The sequence below is a fragment of the Bidens hawaiensis genome, unplaced genomic scaffold (genome assembly GCF_021521415.1).
Source record: "Bidens hawaiensis isolate Kalapana, Puna unplaced genomic scaffold, B.hawaiensis_p1.1 tig00010169_1, whole genome shotgun sequence".
Taxonomy (NCBI): Eukaryota; Viridiplantae; Streptophyta; class Magnoliopsida; order Asterales; family Asteraceae; genus Bidens; species Bidens hawaiensis.
The window spans coordinates 112,605-133,099 of NW_027491772.1; the positions used below are offsets into that span (position 1 = coordinate 112,605).

The window sequence follows — 20,495 nt, forward strand, 5'->3', positions numbered from 1 at the left end:
ATTGATGAAGCTAGCATTGCATATCTGGGTCTTAAAATTACTGTCAATCTATTTTTATTCAACTCAAACGTTATATTATTTTGTCCCGACTTTTCCTCGCACGACCCAAATTGACCATTTTTAAATAGACCTGTTTCAACCCGAACATGTTTTATAAAAGTTTATAAAATCAATTTTCGAAGAAAGAGATAATAAGACAAGTTAAAATAGAATATTTTTACAAAGAATTTAGAAGTGTAGAACTTGTAGATTATACTCTTTTACAACGGAAGATAACTAATCATAACAAACGTCAATACCCCAACAACACTAGCCCAAAACAACCCGACCGTGGACCCGCGACTCCCACCTGAACGTTTCGGCAACCTCCTAGGCAACGCGCATTCTCCACCGTTAAACACCACCTTAGTCGGAAACCCGTCTCCACGCGCCACACGTATTCTCCGTGTACCCTTCTTCAAAAACGATATAACCGATTGTTGCTTCCCGGGAACCGGCGGTTCCCCTTGTTTCGACCCGTTAGTCAACCCGACTAAATAATTCAAACCCGGTAACCCTTGCATGAAAATCGTCTTATTCACTTTCGGTAACCTCGTCCCGTTAAACGAGTAAACATTTTCAAACCCGATATATGTCCGCTTCATATGAACCGCCAAAAACCAATCCTCGAACGGTTTTTTGTCCCAATTAAACAAAGTTACCCGGGCGGTCCACCCAGTTTTATAGTCACTATCCACATGCCAGTTTAGACTTACCGGGCAGTTATCCGGGCAGGGTAACTTTCTCGGTAAGTCAAAGTGCTTTATTTTCGCCCACGCCCGGGCTTTAATGGTTCTGTTTCTAAACGGAACCAGCAGCGCTTCCGCAGGAAGCGGAAGCGCTGGAGCATCCTCAACACATTTTCGAGGATCCTCATCATCACATCCACATGCACAAGTATTACACGGGACCACAGAGTCCGCGTAATACGCGGAAAACGACACACAGCATTGTGCCATTTTCCGTTTAGGTTTTGTTATATTACACGCCACTTGGTACGTCGCGATCACGGTGACAGTGGCCTCGACCCCACTCGGGTCGGGTGTTTCAGTCGGGTCAATCCGAACGGGTTGCCCGCATCGATAATTCGGGTTAACAAACCCTTCGATCTTCCAGTTTTGCGGAGGGTTGATCGCGGTCCGGTTTAAATCCGGAGGGAGTTTAAAAACATTCATTTGAAAAACAGACTTGTCTTTCATTGGGTTCATAATTTTCGGTAAAATGTTGCCGTCGCGGCAACAAAACAGTAACTTTCCGACCTTCTCGTCATCCTTCATGGTCGGGGGAAGGTCGGAAATAACCAGCTTTTTTTGACAATTCATGACCTTGGAAAAATCAAGGTCTTGATAATATTGTCCGCCCGCGCTGTAAAGGCATTCGGAGGGGTCTTTACGACGCGTGAAGGCCCCACGTATTTCGTAAATGAACTCGTTTCGCATCCATTCGAAGGTTAGGTTCCAGTGGTCGAGGCGGCCGAGGGGGTGGTGGTTCTCGATGGTTACTTGAGCTAGATAGCTGCTTTTGTAGGACTGTGTTACGTCGTATGTTATCGAAAGATCGGCTTTTTGGCGTGGGAAGAACTTAAGTGTTGCTTTCTTCTTTGCTTTGAATTTGGGGTTTTTAGTGCAGCATATGTGCATTGTTTCTGTTTCATGATCAAGAAAGTGATTAGTGTACATAATTATTTGTTAGTAGATGGCTTAGAATTGAAGTCAGCAAAAGAAATTATCATAGACAGTTTCTTTAATGGGTCATAATAAAATGATTTGACACAGACAAACAGTCGTCCACGAAACACTCAAACGGCCGTTTTAAACACCCAAAATAAAAAAATAAGTTAAACTTTGAAAACTGTCGGTCAGAATGGCTGTTTGCACAATATCTGAATGGTCGTTCTGACCATAGCAGGGTCAGATTTGGAAAAGTATTGGCTAGAATGACTGTTTGACTAATATCCAGACGGCTATTTTGATCATGGACAGTCAAACTTTGAAAATTTTTGTATAGAAGTTTTTGGATTATTAAATATTTTAGTATTTAGCTAAGCACTTTATATAACCCACAGCGGAAGACATTCTATTCTACCTAACAAGACGGATACTTCAGAACATGTATGTGGGTTTTTTTTTTCTTTTTTTGTTTTTGTACTTTTTAAGTCGCTACCCAGCAAACTAACTCGGAAAGTTCGCTTGAGTGGCACGTGAACCTAATGGTGGCAAACGAACTCCATATAGTTTGGTGAAAAACTGTAAGCAACGGGTTAAGTTTAGTGAAAACGTTACAAAGTTTGTGTGCCACCTAAGAAAACATGTTAAGTTCACGTGCCATCCCAGCAAACATGTCGAGTTGGTTCGCCATACGAAGGTCCAAATAAAAATATTGTCGGAACTCGCACAAGTAGCTTACCCGAGTGGTAGCGACTAATGAAAGGCCTTTATATAAACAAAATATTTATAAACACCAATACTTATTTAGCTGAATCCTAAACCACTCCCTAAATTAAAAATAATAAAAAAAAAAATCTTATCATAGAACAAAGAATAGCACATACTTCCTTTGGTTGTAGCTTTAGGACACTTAAACCCATCATTTTCAAGCTTAATATTTTTAGGCATGACATTGCCTCCAATATTCACCCCAAACATGGTCCCCTTAATCTTAACCTTGGCACCCATCTGAGTCAAATCATTCGCGGTGTCAATCGCGGTCTTCATATCCGCCTGCGGGTACCCAATCATACGCGTCCCATTCTTATCAACCTTCATGGGAAAACTATCACCGTTAAGAACCGTCGCACCATCAACCGACACCAAGATTTCGTCATGTTGGAACCCGATAAACGCCTGCCATGATTTTAACTCGGTGGTGCCTACGTTGAGGACTATTAATTCAGATTTGAAAGCCCATGATTGCGCTATGACGTTTTTAACGTGTGGGTACTCTTTTTCTCGTGAATTGAAGGTGTATTGTAGATAGATCCCGTTACATGTGTCAACCTCTTTGGGTAGCTTGATTGCACCATCTTGACTCGTGACGCGGGAAATTTGGTAAAGAAATAGGAGAAGCCATGTTTTGCATGGCACTCTCATATCCTTGTGTTATTGGTGTTCTTAGTGGTTTCAAGATTTTGGATATATTAAAGGTGTCAGTGGTGGTTTAAGCGGTGGCGATCAGTCGTGGTGGTGGTGGAGAGGGGATCAGCGGCGGTCCGGCGAGGAGTGTTGATATAAGTGAATTGATATTAATGGAAAGTTGGGAGTGTGACCATTTCAGCTGCATTCTCTTCCCTTGTTTTGGCGTTTAAGTAGGAATTAGATCTGCATTTGCCTCCATAATTCTATAAACATCATATATAAGTTTGTATAATGTATATTACAGGATTTTTATTAAATATAAATATGCATTTAAGATTGCTTTTTATGTTTATTTGTTAGAAATCTTTACAAAGAAAATAAGTGGCATTGCTTTATATTCTCATTATTGTGGTCTAGTAAGAACTTTCTTTTTTAGATATTTGGGATGCCTAAATAATTAGCAGTACATGTAGCTGTTATATACATAAACAAGTCAAGTTATTCATACGGTTCAAGCTCGAGTCTAAATTAAAGCTCGTCTATAAACAATTTCAAGAACAAGCTTTGTATAGCAAACTTGAAATAGTTTTGAGAGCCAAAGAAATTATTACTTAACCAAGCTTGAATTTGAAAAACAAGCACGAGCTTTAGATATAAAGCTTAAAAGTTAAAGCCATCCAACTTCGAGCTTTTATGTAAGCGATCTCAAGATTAGGGTAACTCAAACTCGGCTCGACTTATTTACACCTCTTTCAATCACTACCCATAAGTTAGCAATGCGACCAGCCTACTTTTTTACCGCTACTTTTTTTATAATCTTACAGATATGAGTTCATATCTGACGAGCATATAAAATCATGTGTTCACTCAAACATTGCAACTTTGGATAGGATCATTAGATAAGTAATATTTGTTACCAAAGTTAGTGTCACCGCCATTAATGACATGTAAAACTGTTTCTTACACAAACCAGACAAGTATATTGTTCTGACTAAGTTTGGATCCAAGGGTTTATGTGTTATACATGTGGATTAAGCAACTGTAATCTCATCTGCGGTGCCTAAATCCTCAACAAACTGTGATTTGGGTTCCAAATCTATGAACTGATTTGACTGGCTTGCTAGATGTGCAATGCTGACCCAACCTTCGCGCTTGATATAGTCTGCAACTGCCTGCATTTCTTCATGTGAGATATATATGTATTTTCCTCTATCGTCCATCACACCCGACAATCTCCCTGTGCATCAAAGAGAAATTAGTATTTTTATAAAAAAGAGAAAAAAAATAACTGTATCCAAAGATTTAGACTAAACAAAGTGATAATATTAAAATAAGAGATATCAACTAATCATACCCATATCTTCCAATGATGTGATCCGGTTGATACAGTCATCATCATCATCATCATCATCATCATCGTACTCAGTATATCCCACCAATAGCAATGCTATGGTAGGGTCTGAGGAGGGTAAGATGTAGACAGCCTTAACTCTATCCCATAGGGATAGAGAGGCTGCTTCCGGTGAGACCCCCGGCTCGATAGTAGTTTTGCATCAAGCCTTGGACATAAGGCACATAGCACTCAATCATCGGGACACCGGCTGATCGGTGCATGTGCCCTTGTCTTTCGGCTATCAACGCCACCACATGATGCCTGATTAACCTTCCGCCACTTTTAACGTTATTTTCACGAGATTAGTAAAATAACGTCAAAATTAGTGCAATTTTACTTTTGCCCACCCGAGGGTTCACACATATATAAATTATATGCGCGCACCGCAAGCAGGGCGTCTAAAATACTAAAACAAGATTTCAGAAATTGAGGCAGTAAGATGGCGGGCTGGTAATGGGTCGGATTGACCCACTAAACACTTTTTTCATCCAATTTTTACTTTTTATAATGAATAATTCAAATGTTGATTATGATTACAATAAGAATCTTAACTTTTATGAACAAAATGATTATAAATATAGAGTTTAAAAATTTCAACACTCTTGCACATTCAGATACAAAGAGACTTAAAATTTCTTATAAGTACAACACAAAACTGACCTGAGTCCTTAGTTTAAATTCTGCAGCAAGATCTTCCAATGGAACACATTTCTGTTTCTGCAAGTTCAAGAACCGGTAACAACCATGACTTAAGAAATCAACTTATAAATTATAATCCATTTCCATCATAATAATAACTCGTGTGTTAACTTAAATTAAGTAATTAAACAACAATATACCTTAATGTACTCGACAAAATCAAAAAGCAAACCCTGTGTTCCATCTTGAAGTTCGTTTTCTGTGGTACCTTCAGCATCTACTGAAAACTCTCCTTTCCATTTATCAAACTCTAAAGCCGCTGCTTCCTCCTCTTTAAGCCTTCGAGCCTCAGCTTCTTCTTCCTGAGCAGATAAAAGTAGTAATTTAAATAAGATATTCAATAATAAAAAAAAGTTAAAAACAATTAAATCATTAGCATTAGTGGAAATTAAAACATAAACAAACCAGCATCCGTTCCCTGGCTTCATGTTCCTCATCTTTCCTCCTGCGCATTTCTGCATAACGATCTTGTTTTGTATTTCTCAATTCACGTGCAGCCTCGTCAGCCTTCAAGTTAATAATAACGAAATGATTAAGTTGAAATGATTAGTTTAAAATAAATAAAACGCTTTCATTGTATCTAACCTGGCGTTGTGCTTGGCGTTCTTCTTCCTTCCTTTCTTCTTTGATGCTTTTGCATTATAATATTCCCCTTCAACAGCTTCTTCATCACTTCCATCCTCAATTTCTGCCTCAAACCACAACAAATGAAATTGATCAAGATATTCATCATGATTCATGTGAAGTGCTTAATTTGACAGATCTAATGTAACTAAGCTTTAACTAACTAACTAACTAGCTAAAGAATCCAGTAGAATCCCACTCATAACAGAGTTATTTGTAGGGTGGGATAAAGCCAAATCTTTCCATTGTCTTAGGGTGTGCAAAGCCTTGGATTTACTGATACCGATAACCAAGCTTCGGTTAAGGTAGGGTCCTAAACCATAATAGACAACTAAGCTTTGGTTATAGATGGGTCAGTTAAAAGTCGGTTATGGTTAACTGTCCAATGTTTTTTTTTTTGCTTTGCTCGAACTAAAATGGTTCGCTTATGGTTTTCCGGGCTCACTTATGCAGTTATGAAGTTTCCAATCTAAAATATGTACGTTCCAAGCTCAGTTATGCAGAGAATTACATGAAAATACATTGATATACATGGAAAGATGCAAGGTTCTGTTCTGTTTCAATTAAATCGGCTAACCAATGGGACTAAACCGAAACCATAACCAATGGCTCTGTTACGCAGATGTTCACCATAACTGATCGAACTAGTTGATTTTTGGTTAATTTCGGTTATCAATTCGGTTTTTGGTTATGGTTCAGTTTTTGCACACCCCTAACAGAGAGGCTGCTCCTACTGAGACCCCTTGCTCCAAAAACTTTCTTTTCACGTGTACAATACAGTATAAACTTATAGTATAATAACCTAGATAACATAAAAATTGTAACTTAGAGGGTAACAAGAAACAACAACCAGAAATACTACTATACTAGTAATGACAGCAGCTACCACTAACATAACCTGATGAGTAAACTACAGTAGCAACAGATAAATAAAGAAAGTTGCAAAAAACATTCATATATGCTTTGTTTGCCTCACTTATTTTTACAAAATATAAATATTAGCTAAAAAATTATATAAAGATTGGAACACCTAATAAAAATTAAGCGACTTTACAGGAACAAAGATACTTTTTGAGTGACTTATCAGAACACTTATGAAACGTGATTACTATCTGATGAAGTTTTCCCATAATCCAGATAACATAAAAAATGTGACTATAATAATCACAAGCAACAAGCATCCCAGAAATACTAGTAATAATAGCAGTAAAGAGTAAACTACCACTAACATAATAAGATGAGTAACTATATTGGCAATCAGATAAACACGGTTGCAGAAAGTAATGAGTAAACTATATGCATTAGCAACATAAAGCAATGAGTAAACTATATTATTAAACCTTCAACGGTTTGCGGAGCAGCAGAAGATGTACTCGCAGCCGAAGTATTCCTCCTGCGCATCCTACTTCGCGCACCGGTCGGTCTCACAACAGCTTCTCTCTGCTGCACCTGCAAATACCAAAAACCACAATTCAACACCTTTCAAATTGCAATCAAGTTAATAAACCATTCGTTGCAAAACCCTAACCTGCGGTTGCTCTTCGTGTTCATCACGAGACGGTTCCGCCTGTCGGCGTTTCCACAGGTAAAGTGGAACCAACGCAACGACAAGAAGCATTGACAGAATTGCCACAAACATATCCTCCATGTTCTCTGATCAAATTACACAAATTAATTTCTATAATAATAACCTAGAGTGGTTATAAATTAATCAAACGAAACACAATTAACTGCATAACAAGTAAAACTATATAGAAATTAAACATGTATTATTAATCATTTGATGAAAAAAAACAGAATTAATTTAAGAAAACCTTACGGGTTTGGATACTGAATCCGAATTTGTGAAATTAGGGTAAAACAGAGAGAGATCGAGAGTTCAATTTGTGTGTTTTTATGGATGAATCAATGGAGAGGCATACCTACACTTTTGTTTACTTCCACAAGAAACCTTGAGTTGTTTCGTGTCTATAGTGTCGGGTTAGCGGGTCGATGGATTAGCGTGATGAGATTCTTAGACCATATTTCAAATCATATATTTATTCGTGTCGACTCATTAAATATATTCGTGTCGACTCATTAACTTTGTGTTATGTTCAATTTTACTTTCATTTACGAATATGATAACAACTAGGATTTAAATTAGTAATTAATTATTCTTATTCATATAAAACATATTAAAAGTTTATGGTAGAGCTAACTGCTTTTGTGTAGATCTAATTATTTATCTCTCGTTTTCAATTAACAAACTTATATGCCCATATTTAATTTAAAATAAAAACAAATGAATGAAATAAAATCTAAGTAATTAACTATAAATTTAAATTTTTTCCCTAAAGTCAAAATACTTTATATTAACTTCTCTAAAGTTCTTAAACGGGTTAAAAGATCAACCAACTTTTTAACGGATCGGGTTCGGGTTAACCCGTTTACGAAAACGGGTTGTGTCAGCTGATCCAAAAGCTATACTTTTGGTGTTGGATTCCGGGTCGTGTCAGGAATTGACACCCTTACTTTTAGCACTCATAACTTTTAAATTAATTGTTTTTCGTGCTTACAATTACTATTAATGGTTAAATTGTTTTTTCTTTAACAACCAACAAAAAATTTCATTATATCAGCAATAGGCTAGAAATACCAATACAATTAAGGCCGTAAACGAACCGAATGAACACGAACATGGACCTTGTTCGTGTTCGTTCATTAAGAAAATAATGTGTTCTCAAACGGTTCATGAACACTTACCGAACGAGATTTTTTGTTCGTATTCGTTCATTAAGGAAATTAATATGTTCATGAACGGTTCACGAACACAAAAGAACACAAATAATATTGGCAGAGCCTATATATTAAGATCGATGTATTCATCAATGTGAATAATAAAAACATATAAACGAATTGAACGAACACGAACAAGGGCATTATCGTGTTTGTTCATTTAACTTTAAATGAACACGAACACTTAATCGAACAAATATTTATGTTCATGTTCGTTTATTTAAAAAAATGGACATTTGTGTTCGTTTATGTTCGTTTGTTTAAAATCTAAACGAATATAACTGAACAAAGATAAATGAACATATATGAACACAAACAAACAAACGAACATAAATGAAAACACTTAAATGAACACAAATTAACAAATATAAAACTTTAAGTAGATGACTCATCCAAATAATATTTAACAATTTTTTACTAATACATAAACAGACATAAACAAACATAAATAAACGAACATAAACGAGCGTTCATGAACAAAATCAAACGAAAGGAACATGTGTTCATGTTCGTTCGTTTAATAAACGAACACAAACTTTTTGTTCATGTTCGTTCGTTTATTAAATAAACGAACATAAAAGAACTTCCCGCAGAACAATTCACGAACAGTTCGCCGAGCGTTCGATTCGTTTATAGGCCTAAATACAATCACCAACACATTGGTTCCCAACTCAACCCATTTACAACTTGTACACCTGAAATTAACACAAATCATCCCATGTGAGCCCTCTTTCCTTCCCCTGCCCTCTTTATTATTGACCCAAAGAAAGCCCAACACCTTTATTTCCTCCACCAAACTCGACGCATGAATCGGGCCCCCGAGATGAACTAGGGCATTTTTTTTCTTTTTTCTTTCCATAAACTCCAAACTTAACTAAACAAATTGCTTGCAATATACTTGCCTTCTCCTTAGGAAACATTGAGAACTTATGCATCTCCAACGAGTCATGGTAACTGAATAATACAAAAGAGGTACCTTACACAATTGCAAACTTATGATTTGAGTTTTTGTATTTAACATGCTTTAATTCAAACATAAAAAATGTAAAACGTCTAGCAAACATATTTTTTCAGTTGGTATTTTAGTAAATATTTCATCATCTTTTAGTGATCAATTTTCATTGTTCTAAAAGCACCTATCAATAATTATTTAATAATTATTTATGTTGTTTTCAGAGGAAATTATGTCTTCAGGAAGATTGGTACTTATCTAAGATTCGTTCCTATTCAAATTTTCAATTGTTTCATTGATAGCATTAGACCGGTCGTTATGGGGCGCCCTTGAGGGGCCTTTTTAGGCGCCGTGGGCGCCGAACACCGCCGAGGGGCGCCGACGAACCAAGGGCGACGAAGGTGAGACCGTTCCAACGGCCGGCGCGGTTTTGAATTTTGGTGGGTCCCCCCCTCCAACGTTCATATTAACGGCTCTTTAAAAAACTAATTATTTTATTTATAAATACTAACCCATTTTATCAATTTTTCCTCAAACAAATACCAAATTTCAATCAAATTTCACTAAAAAAATCTCTCAACTCTCGGATCATTTCTCAAATTTCACAAGCTCGAGCTCAAACCCGAACCCAAACCCGAACACGAGCTCGAGCTCAAACCCTAACTAAAACCCGAACACCAACCCAAACCCGTTGGATCCGGCTCAAAGGTGGTGGGCTAGTATGCTCGCAAACAACGATGACCCTACCAATCCTTTCTATGCCAACCCGCATAACCCAAACACCCCAATACTCGAAACAGAAGTTCCCGAAACCCAAGTTCCCGAAACCCAAGTTCGTCGCATACGAAGCCATAGAAAGAAGGTTGTTGCCGATCAAACACCAATCGAAAAGGTTGACAGGAAAAACTGGGAAGACGATGAGGAAGCGGCTTTAGCGCAAGCGTGGATCGACTCATCCAAAGACTCAATCTTAGGTAATGTAAACGCAGCGCGATATTTTGGGCAGAAATACGTGATAAGTTTTTTGAGATAATGGGTCGAGGTCGCTACCGGGGAATGATTCCCTCTCCAACAAATGGAAGGCAATGGTCTTAAAAATGAACCACTTCTCCACAATTCACACTCGCTAAGAACAACAAAGGAAGCGGCACGAACGACGCCGACCTTCTTAAGGCTATGTTGAAACAATACAAGGGCCTTCATGGTCACCACTTCGGCATGGAGATGTTTGAAATTTGGAAGAAATGCACGAGCTCGCCAAAGTGGCATCCGATCCCGACATCTTCACCGCGACTGTCCAAACAGTCAAAAACAACGTCTACTTCGGCCAATCAATCGCCGTCCCAAGCCGGGTCGGATGCTCGTTCTCAATTTAACTTAAACGAGATTGATCCCGATTTTCTTTTTGATGAACCGGATGAGTTGCCACATCCGGTAGGAAGAGAAAAGGCCAAGACGGCGGCTAGAGGTGGGGGATCTTCGTCTAGAACGACATCCTCGATAAGTTCCGACGTGAGCGCGCGATTTGACAACTTGGAGCTTGCACTTAAAGAGTTTCGCGAGGACCAAAAACACTCAAAAGAGGAACTCAAGATAATACACGAAGAAAGAAAAGCGATGCATGCGGAATACAAAGCCATGCATGAAGAAAGAAAGAAGGCTAAATCAGAGCGGCAACGAGAGAAGGACTTCAAGCTCATCGCAAAGGATCTCTTGCATCTAGATCCAGCCACGCGAGCATTTTTGGAGAAAAAAAACAAGAATAATGACAAAATACGCAAACGAGGACTCGGACGCTGAATATTAGTTCTATTTTATTTTCTATTTGTATGTTTTTTTTATGTTCTTTAGTTTAATTAAGTTTGATTTTTATTATATTTTAAGTTTAATAAAGTTGTTGGTTTTTTAGTTTTATATAAAAAAAATAAAAAATTAAAGGGGCTTCGAAGCCCTCGCACCATAGTGGGGCCTTTTTTTTTTTGGGGGGGGGGGGGGGGGGGGAAGGCTTAGCCCCCAGTGCCCACGTGGGGCTAACATGACACTGGGGAGGGGCTTCGAAGTCCCTCACCATAGAGGATGGTCTTAATATAATGGAAGATTCTCTAAATGGTTCAAATGAAAGAGAAAGAGAGAAAAAAAACGACCCAAAAATTCACAACTTTCTTAAAATGACCCAAGTAATTTGTACTAAAGTGACACATTGTAAATATAACCGACGAGATTGATGAACCATTTAAAAGCTGACACGTGGCAAGAATCTGACAAATCCGACCGTATTTTTGAAAATCTTGGGGTTTTTGTCCAAATCCGTTCTTTAAATTTTTTTGTAAAAAGCAGTCTCTCCAGACGGTTTTTTTTATATTTCCTACCTGGTTCGTTCAAATTCTGATTATCCCTAACTTTTTCTTCATCGTCATGCATTATTAATTGTACTTAAGCAATCATATTTGTACCTCTTAAATTTTAAGAGGTCATTCTCATTTCCTTTAGTATATAATATAGATATAGATGGGTAGCAACTATGTACTTAACGTAAACAATTAATTATTCTTATATATATATATATATATATATATATATATATATATATATGTATAAAACATTTTATTAGTTTGTGATAGAACTAATTATTTATCTCTCATTCTCAATTAAAAATAAATGAATGAAATAATAAGAGAATAGATAGCTATAACTAATAAAATAAAATTGTTGGAAGTAAAAAGTAGTTTAAACATAAATTCGTTTTATATTTAAAAGTTAATTAATATATGAAAATTTTAAAATATAAGTAATTAACTTTAAATTTTGAAACATTTTATCTTTAAAATCAAACTATTAACTTCTTTAAATTCTTAAATGAATTAATAGGTCAACCCATTTTTAACAGACCGGGTTCGGGTTGACCCGTTTACTAAAACGGGTTGTGTCAGCCAAATAAAATCTATATTTTTTGGTTTTGGATTTCGGGTCTTATCAGGATTTGACACCCCTACTTTTAGCACTCTTAACTTTTAAATTAATTGTTTTTCGTACATATAAATATTTTAATGATTAAATTGTTTTATTAACAACCAACAAAAAAATTCATTATACCCACAAGAGGCTAGAAATACCAATACAATCACCAACACATTAGCTCTAAGACACCGAAAGAAACAAAGTATCCCAACTCAACCCATTTACAACCTTTACACCAGAAATCAACACCCATGTGAGACCCCTTTCCTTCCCCTGCCCCCTCTATTATTGACCCAAAAAAAGCCCAAAACCTTTATTTCCTCCACCAAACTCCACACATGAATTGGTCCCTAGCGATGAACTAGGGCATTTCTTTTTTTTCCATATACTCCAAACTTTAATTAAATAAATTGCTTGCAATATACTTGCCTTCTCTTTAGGGAACATTGAGAACTTATGCATCTCTAACGAGTCGTGGAAACAGAATAATACAAAAGGAGGTAACTTACACCATTGATAACTTATGATAGAGTTTTTGTATTTAATATTTCTTTAATTCAAACACCAAAAATGTAAAATGTTTGGAAAACATATTTTTTCACTCAAGTATTTTAGTAAATATTTCATCATCCTTTAGTGATCAATTTTCATTGTTCTAAAAGCACCTGATCAATAATTATTTAATGATTATTTATATCAGTTTTTTCAGACGAAATTCTGTCTTCAGGAAGATTGATAATTTACTAAGTTTCGTTCGTATTTAAATGTTCAATTATTTCATTGATGACATTGATATAAACTAGCTAGCTTCTTTAGGGGGAGAGGGGCGTATGCGGCATAAGGTATTCGGGCACCACTATTATCGCGTGAGCACCATCGCCGCAAATCATGGACTAGATACCCAATAAAAAGAGGAGAGAGTGTGAGTGGAGAAGGGAAACAACGAAAGAGACATCGAGAGAGGGAGGGGGAGAGGTAGTTTAGTGGAGTGTTGCATATTATTTAAATGAGCTTAGAGTAGTATATGGAGTAAATTAGGTGGCATCATGGGGTACTTTGAGTGAGCATCCCTCTCTCCCTTTATACAATTTTGGTTTTTTTTAATGCAAAACTAGAGTAATCATATTTGGGTGTTGAATCCAAGGTTTGAATGATGTGGATTATTTCATAATAAAATGTACAACAACTTTTCTTCTTTTAGGCTAAAAGTTTGCTTCAGAAGTTTGTGAGTGTAAAATTCATCCAAACAACATAGGTGGCAAAAGGTGGGGGCCTACTCTCACAACCCCCCCCCCCCCCACACACACATACATAGATACACACACACATTTATATATATATATATAGATAAATGATCAAATACAATAATCTCCTATCGTACATTACGTACGCGAGCATATAGAATGTTGATTTCAGAAATCCTAAATCACACAGTGCACTCATATGACCCGTCACTGTCGCTCTTCCTCATGCCATCTCCACCACCACTCGTCGGCATCAACACACCTCCTTCACCAAAACATGATTCGACAACGATAGTCCGACAACTCGCTGGAAAAATCATGAACGCCGCTCCCGTTTCACAGGTTCTGTTTATTTTTTTATATAAGAATCGAAATTGAAGTTAATTGATCGATTAATCTTTGAAATCGATTCAATTAATCTTCAATTTGAAGCTTCAATCAATCAATTTTGAGTTTTGAGTGATGGGTTTTAACCTGAACGTTTAAGTTTTTTTGCATGAACGTTTAGTGTTTTTTTTGTTTGAATGTTTAAACTTTTAACCTTAAACGTTTAAAGGTTTAACATTTGAATATTTAAGTGTAGGAAGTTGACTTGAACGTTTAAACCTTTTGTTATGAATTTTTTTTGTTAGTTTAGAAGTTCTGAACTTCTAAACTTTTTGTTCTAGACTTTTTTGTTCAAAACGTTTAAAGTTTGTGCAGAACGTTTAAACATGAACCTTAATCATAGCTCAACTAAATATATTATTCTACTATTTCATAACCGACTCATGATTCTAAAGCCTCTTGCACATCAATTCCATTGATTAAATAATCATTTTTTGATCAATTTTGAAGATCATTGATGTTCAACTACATTTTATTTCAATTTTGGTTTTTGACTTTTGAGATTTCTTACTTTAAGCTGTGATTAGAGTTCAGAACTTGGAGGAGATAGAGCGACGAGTTCCGAATTTGGATCAGAATCGATTTGTAATCGATGAATTTGATCGCGAACTACTGTTGGGTTATTTACGAAACTGCCACAACGTGTTTTTCATCTAACGCTCTGGAAGGTCATGTACGTGATGTAAGATAAGCCATTATTGTACGTTAACCCACATATGGGTGTCCAAAATACCCGAACCCGATTAATCCGACCCGTCCCGAACCCGAATAAGCTAAATAGGGTTGGGTTACACAGGGTCAAAAAGTATTAATCGGGTTATTCGGGTTAACCCGAATAACCCAAATTGCTAATAGGGTCGGGTTTCGGGTTAGTTTTTAGGAGAAAAAAATCGGGTTTCAGGTTAATCTGAATAACCCGATTAGTGGTGACGATATATATTGATTTTTTAGATACTTTATGTTACTTATATATAATTGGTTTAATTAAAATATAACATGGCCAAGTAATTAAATCAGATTGAATGGTTGAAAAGTAACAAATGGACTACATATTGGTTTGTTAGAGCCGGATTAATTGCAAATAAATGCATTAATATGATTTTCTCAAATAAAGCATGACCTAAGTTGTTAAAAGTCACAGTCTATGTTCTTCCTCCTGGTACCCATCATTCACATAAATAATTTATTTTACTTTTTTACACTTTTGCATCATGTGACCAGTAGGCTACTGATCACATGCTGCTAAACCTAATGATATTTAGTTAACATATTTCAATATCATAACACCTGCTTATGCTTATACTTTTAATTAGGTTAAAGAAAAGTAACTCTCAAAACAAACAATTGGTTCTTTAGATCATTTATGATTGGTTATACAAGTTATACCTCTCTTTGCAACCCATCATTTACCAACACAATAACTAACTTAAAATATAGAGTAACCCGTAACACCCCAGCTAAAGCGGAATACGACTGGGTGTGACGTACAAATTGTTCAAAACACATGTGACACTATTAAGTGACAATATTATCATTAATTCATTCAAATGCATCAAGTACACAAGTTTATCAAATGAACAAGCACAAGTGAAAGGGAATAAAACCAACATCTTCTTGTTTATTATTTATAACCTAAGTTCTAGTATCTTCGTCATTTTATCCTCTAATGAAAGTACCTGTAACATATATATAAAATAAAGTCAACTAATTGAATAGTTGGTGAGTTCACACAGTTTAAATAATATATAAAAATCATACAATTCCATGAAAACTTGTGAAAAACACATAACGGTTCTTTACACTAGAATCAAAGGACCTGAGTGTAAAGAATAAATGAAGGTCTTTTCCAGTTGGGATTGTGCACCAACGTATTCAGATCGGAGTCCCTTTTCCACTAGAAACAATGGTCCTAAGTGCAAAGGGAGGCGTATGATCATACTTATCGAAGAAATCCATGCACGTAATATTTGAGTAAGTAATAAGTAAACACACAAGTCCATGATGCGAATTGTAGTTTGCAAATAACAAATAAACGAAATTGAATTATTGACAGGATATATATGCTACCCCCAAAATAGTTAAAAAGGGGGTGTGATAAACTCACATCGAATGCGGTTTAAAATAGAAGTCACCGCTTTACGTCATAAAATGTTCTAGTGCCTAAATCATGCAAGCACTATAAGTATTTGCTATGCGATTCCTAGAATCCTTAGTATCCAAACAATCCCACGGATTATTAAAAGTTTGACTTTCCGTTGACTTTGACCAAAGTTTGACTTTTTGTTGACTTTTGACCAAAATGTCCAAGTTGTTGACCGTTGACTAAAAATATTGACCGTTGACCAAAATATTGACCATTGACCCTAAAAATACTGACCGTTAACCAAAATATTGACCGTTGACCCTAAATGTTGACCGACGACCCGTTGGTGACTTTTGACCAATTATCTAGACTTAAAATAGTCATAAGATATTCATAGTCGCAACCTAACAATCGATCATGTAATTGCAGTTAATCATTTTTCATGCAAACCTATGACTAAGTCACTCGTTTACCAATTTCATTTCTCATAGCAAGATCAAACATTTAGTCAAATAATTTCAAGTTGACTAATAAATTCAAATTCCAATATAACACAACAATCTTTGTACAAACTACAAATATTTTTACCAAACAACATGTTGGACAAATTTGGGCAGGTTTTAAGTCACCAAAACCTATTTTTCTAACTAGCTAAACATGCAAATAATTTACCAAATAATTCCCACAAATACTTTCAAGTATTAGGTAAAACATAAAATTTTCTTGTAATTTTCCAACACACACAAACATCATGAAAATTCATACACTACAACAACCTATTTTCAGCTACCTTATCAGCACAACAGAATGTAAATGTTTTCTAAAAATTCCATATATGTTCAATTGATGCAAGACCAATTGGATTGGATTCATAATTCAATTTATAATATTTCAGAAGTGGAATCACACAATTATCCATTTTCTATTACAAGTTACACAATTTACAAAACGAATCCGAAAATTACTTATTCAATCAGAATTGCAACACGATTTTGTAAATTCATAAAAACTAATCAAACAGAGTCCAAAAACTATTATTTTTGACTTTTTGAAAACTAGACCCAAAGTAATTGAACTTAGCATCAATAATCGACCAAAATCACTAACATATCAACAAGTTATACAATTAACAACCTAGGTTACAGAATTTGTCAGCAAGCAGATCTAAACCTATGTGCACAACAATCATGATTTTAATATCTATATGATCCTAAATCACCAATAAATCATTTTAGAAAATCGAAACTCATGTTTTTCCATTATTAATCTAAATACATAGAGAACAAATATATATAAATAAAAGATTCAAACTTTTATACCAAGACACAACAAACACTTTTAACCAAATCAAACTTTGATCATTCTTTATTTATCTATATAATCCAAATCATTTGGATACAAAAATCATGTTTCTAATATAAAGCCATAAAGAAAAACATAAAGAAAATATATGTTAAATATGATTACCTAGTTGCTTAATCCAAAAATTCAATCCTATTGCTTCCAAGAATCATCAAAACACTACTTGTGTATGAGGATAATTTGAGAGAGTTTTTGCAAAAGTGTTACGTGTGTGTGAGTGATAGATTTAGGCCAAGAGGAACAAAAAGGAAAGAGAAAAGTTTGATTACCAAGAGTTTTTAACTCCTTGTTAAATTAATAACAACCCTTTAATCTCACATTAATAAAATTCAACCTTAGGTAACTTTTATATTAGAATAGGTGTCATGATACAACTTTTTAAACAATTTCTATGTATTATATTGTCTAAGGTTTATTGGTCTAGCTAGGCAACATAACATGTAACATATCATATAATGTAACAAGTTTAATCATCTAACTTTCTTATAAATCACATAAGTATATAACAACTAGTCAGGTAACATATTGATCATATAACACATTATACCTATCGTATAAAGTAGATGCAACATATTATTAATATTATAACATATGCAACAAGTTACTTTTGTTTAGGTCACCAACGACACGACTAACTCAAATGTATGCATACATGACACTATATGCATGACAGTTACTAGTTGGGTTTACTGACACAGTCAACATGATTTAACTGGGTTTAGTTAACGGAGTTAACCTGAAAATGCCGGGTGTCACATCGGGGATTAGAAATAGTGAATGTATATTTTATTATGGAGTTGGATATTATAATACGTTTTATACATATATTTATAAATAAAAACCAAAAATTTAAAACGGGTCGGATTTTCGGGTTCTTTAGATAATTTATTATTGGTTATACAACTTATACCTCTCTTTGCAACCCACCATTTACCAACACAATAACTAACTTAAAAATATAGAGCAACCCGATTAACTCGACTAACCCGAAACCCTATTAACCTAAACCCGACAAAACCGAACCTTAATAGGGTCGGGTTATGGGTCATATATATATATATTTTTTAAAACCCGACTAACCTAACCCGAATAACCCAAAATCCGATCGGGTTGACCCGATTAACACCCCTAAACCCACCCTTATATATATAAAAGAGTTCAATTAAGAATAAGAAGTTTTCTAGGAATGGTAAGAACCAACAAATTTTGACAGTTAGCATTACAAATTATGGTGAAAGAACAATTCTGGGAAACTATGTCGGTTATAATAATGAAAGAGTAATTCTAGAATACTATGTCGATTATTTGTAATTTTAAATCTCAATCATTGATTAACATCATCCAATGACTATGATTTATTCCCTAGTTTTCTTGGGAAACTACTTATATTAGGATAACTCTCTCTCTCATATATATATATAGAGAGAGAGAACTAGAGAACTAATAATGAAGTATTTTTAATTTAATTAAAAAAATATTTTTTAAATTTTTTTCTTTCATCCTTCTTATATATTGTTATTCTTCACCACAAAAAAAAATAAAAATTAAAAAATTAAAAAAAAAATAAAAAAATAAAAAAATTAAAAAAGAAATAAAAAAATTTAACGAGTAATGCATATATGCAATACACCGACTTTTTTTATAATGCATATGTGCAATAGTGTGCATTTTGATATTTGAAATAGTGTTGAATAGCATATATATATATATAGTTGTTTGTATTGTTTATTTGCAATAGTGTCATATTATATTCAAAAATTAAAAAAAATCGACATAGTGCATATGTGTATTAGTGTTGTATTACATATATGCGATAATGTGTTTTGCATACAATTATTAGTGTCGTATTTGCATATATTCAATAGTGTGTATTAGATAATGCAATTGTGTTGTATTATATGTAATAAAACACTATTGTATATATGCAATAGACATTAGTACACATATGCACTACAGTATTACACCGACAAGTTTTTTTTTTTAGTATCAATATCATCTTATTAGAATGAGGAAAGAAAAAAAAATCACAAAATAATTTTTTTTAAAATAGTTAAAAGTAATTCTTTATTAGTTCTCTAGTTCTCTCTTTAAGAGGAGTTCTGTAAGGCCCGGTTTTGTTTAATTGAGTTTTTCGTATTTGTATCATTTTAGTTTACGTCTTTGGTATTTACGGTTGTATGTATTGGGCCCGAGGCCTTTTGTATTTGAAGCCCATTGGGCCTTATTAATGAAAGAGGTATATGAGTAAATACACACATATATAAGGTGTGTGTATCTCATACACCAACCTAACCCTTTCACAAACATTATTCATCCAAGTAACAAAAACTCTCAACTCTCTACCCTCCTCTCTATTTTCGGCTCTCTTCATACACACACAAGATCCGAGATCTCGGTCCGACTAGTTGTTTCCGCCAACTAGTTGTAAGGTTGATCCAAGAACGACTAGTAATTAGTTTGTTTTGTTGTTTGATCCGGTTTCGGGACCTACAATTGGTATCAAAGCTTTCGGGCTCGACTAGTTGTGGATATTGGGTCACAACCTTGGATTTTGGTCTTGTGGATGAAAAGACGGACTTGTTGAGAAAATAATTGATTTTCGTTTTTTTTTGTTCTTCAAGTTCAAGAAATTTAGTGTGTTTTTTGTTGAAGATGGTAAAGTTTGGTTGAAAAAGTGGTTGGTTTTGGTGTTTTGATTCTCAAAGAGTGTTTGTAGTTGTGAATGTGAAAAGATGTCTCAAAAGTTGGGATATTAATGAAATGGGTATGTTTGTAAAAGGTGGCAAGAAAGTTGGTTGGTGACATTCCATTTTGGGTGAATTTCTCCTTACATTTTCTTTAGTCAAATTCGCTTACAATCAAATTCGCTTACAACCAAATTCGCTTACAATTGTTACTCGCT

At 35.0% G+C, this 20,495-nt stretch overlaps 2 pseudogenes across 1 annotated transcript; both read right to left on the reverse strand.

Annotated features, from left to right (window-relative positions):
* Positions 1 to 260: 260 nt before the first annotated feature.
* LOC143534512 (COBRA-like protein 10 pseudogene) lies at positions 261 to 3,581 on the reverse strand (annotated as a pseudogene).
* A 455-nt stretch (positions 3,582 to 4,036) lies between these two features.
* LOC143534494 (DDRGK domain-containing protein 1-like) lies at positions 4,037 to 7,499 on the reverse strand (annotated as a pseudogene). Its single transcript, XR_013135562.1, has 8 exons — positions 7,358 to 7,499; positions 7,170 to 7,278; positions 5,791 to 5,893; positions 5,611 to 5,712; positions 5,346 to 5,507; positions 5,167 to 5,223; positions 4,468 to 4,504; positions 4,037 to 4,350 (listed from the first exon to the last, which is right to left on the reverse strand). The product of XR_013135562.1 is annotated as a DDRGK domain-containing protein 1-like (transcript).
* Between the last annotated feature and the right edge of the window lie 12,996 nt (positions 7,500 to 20,495).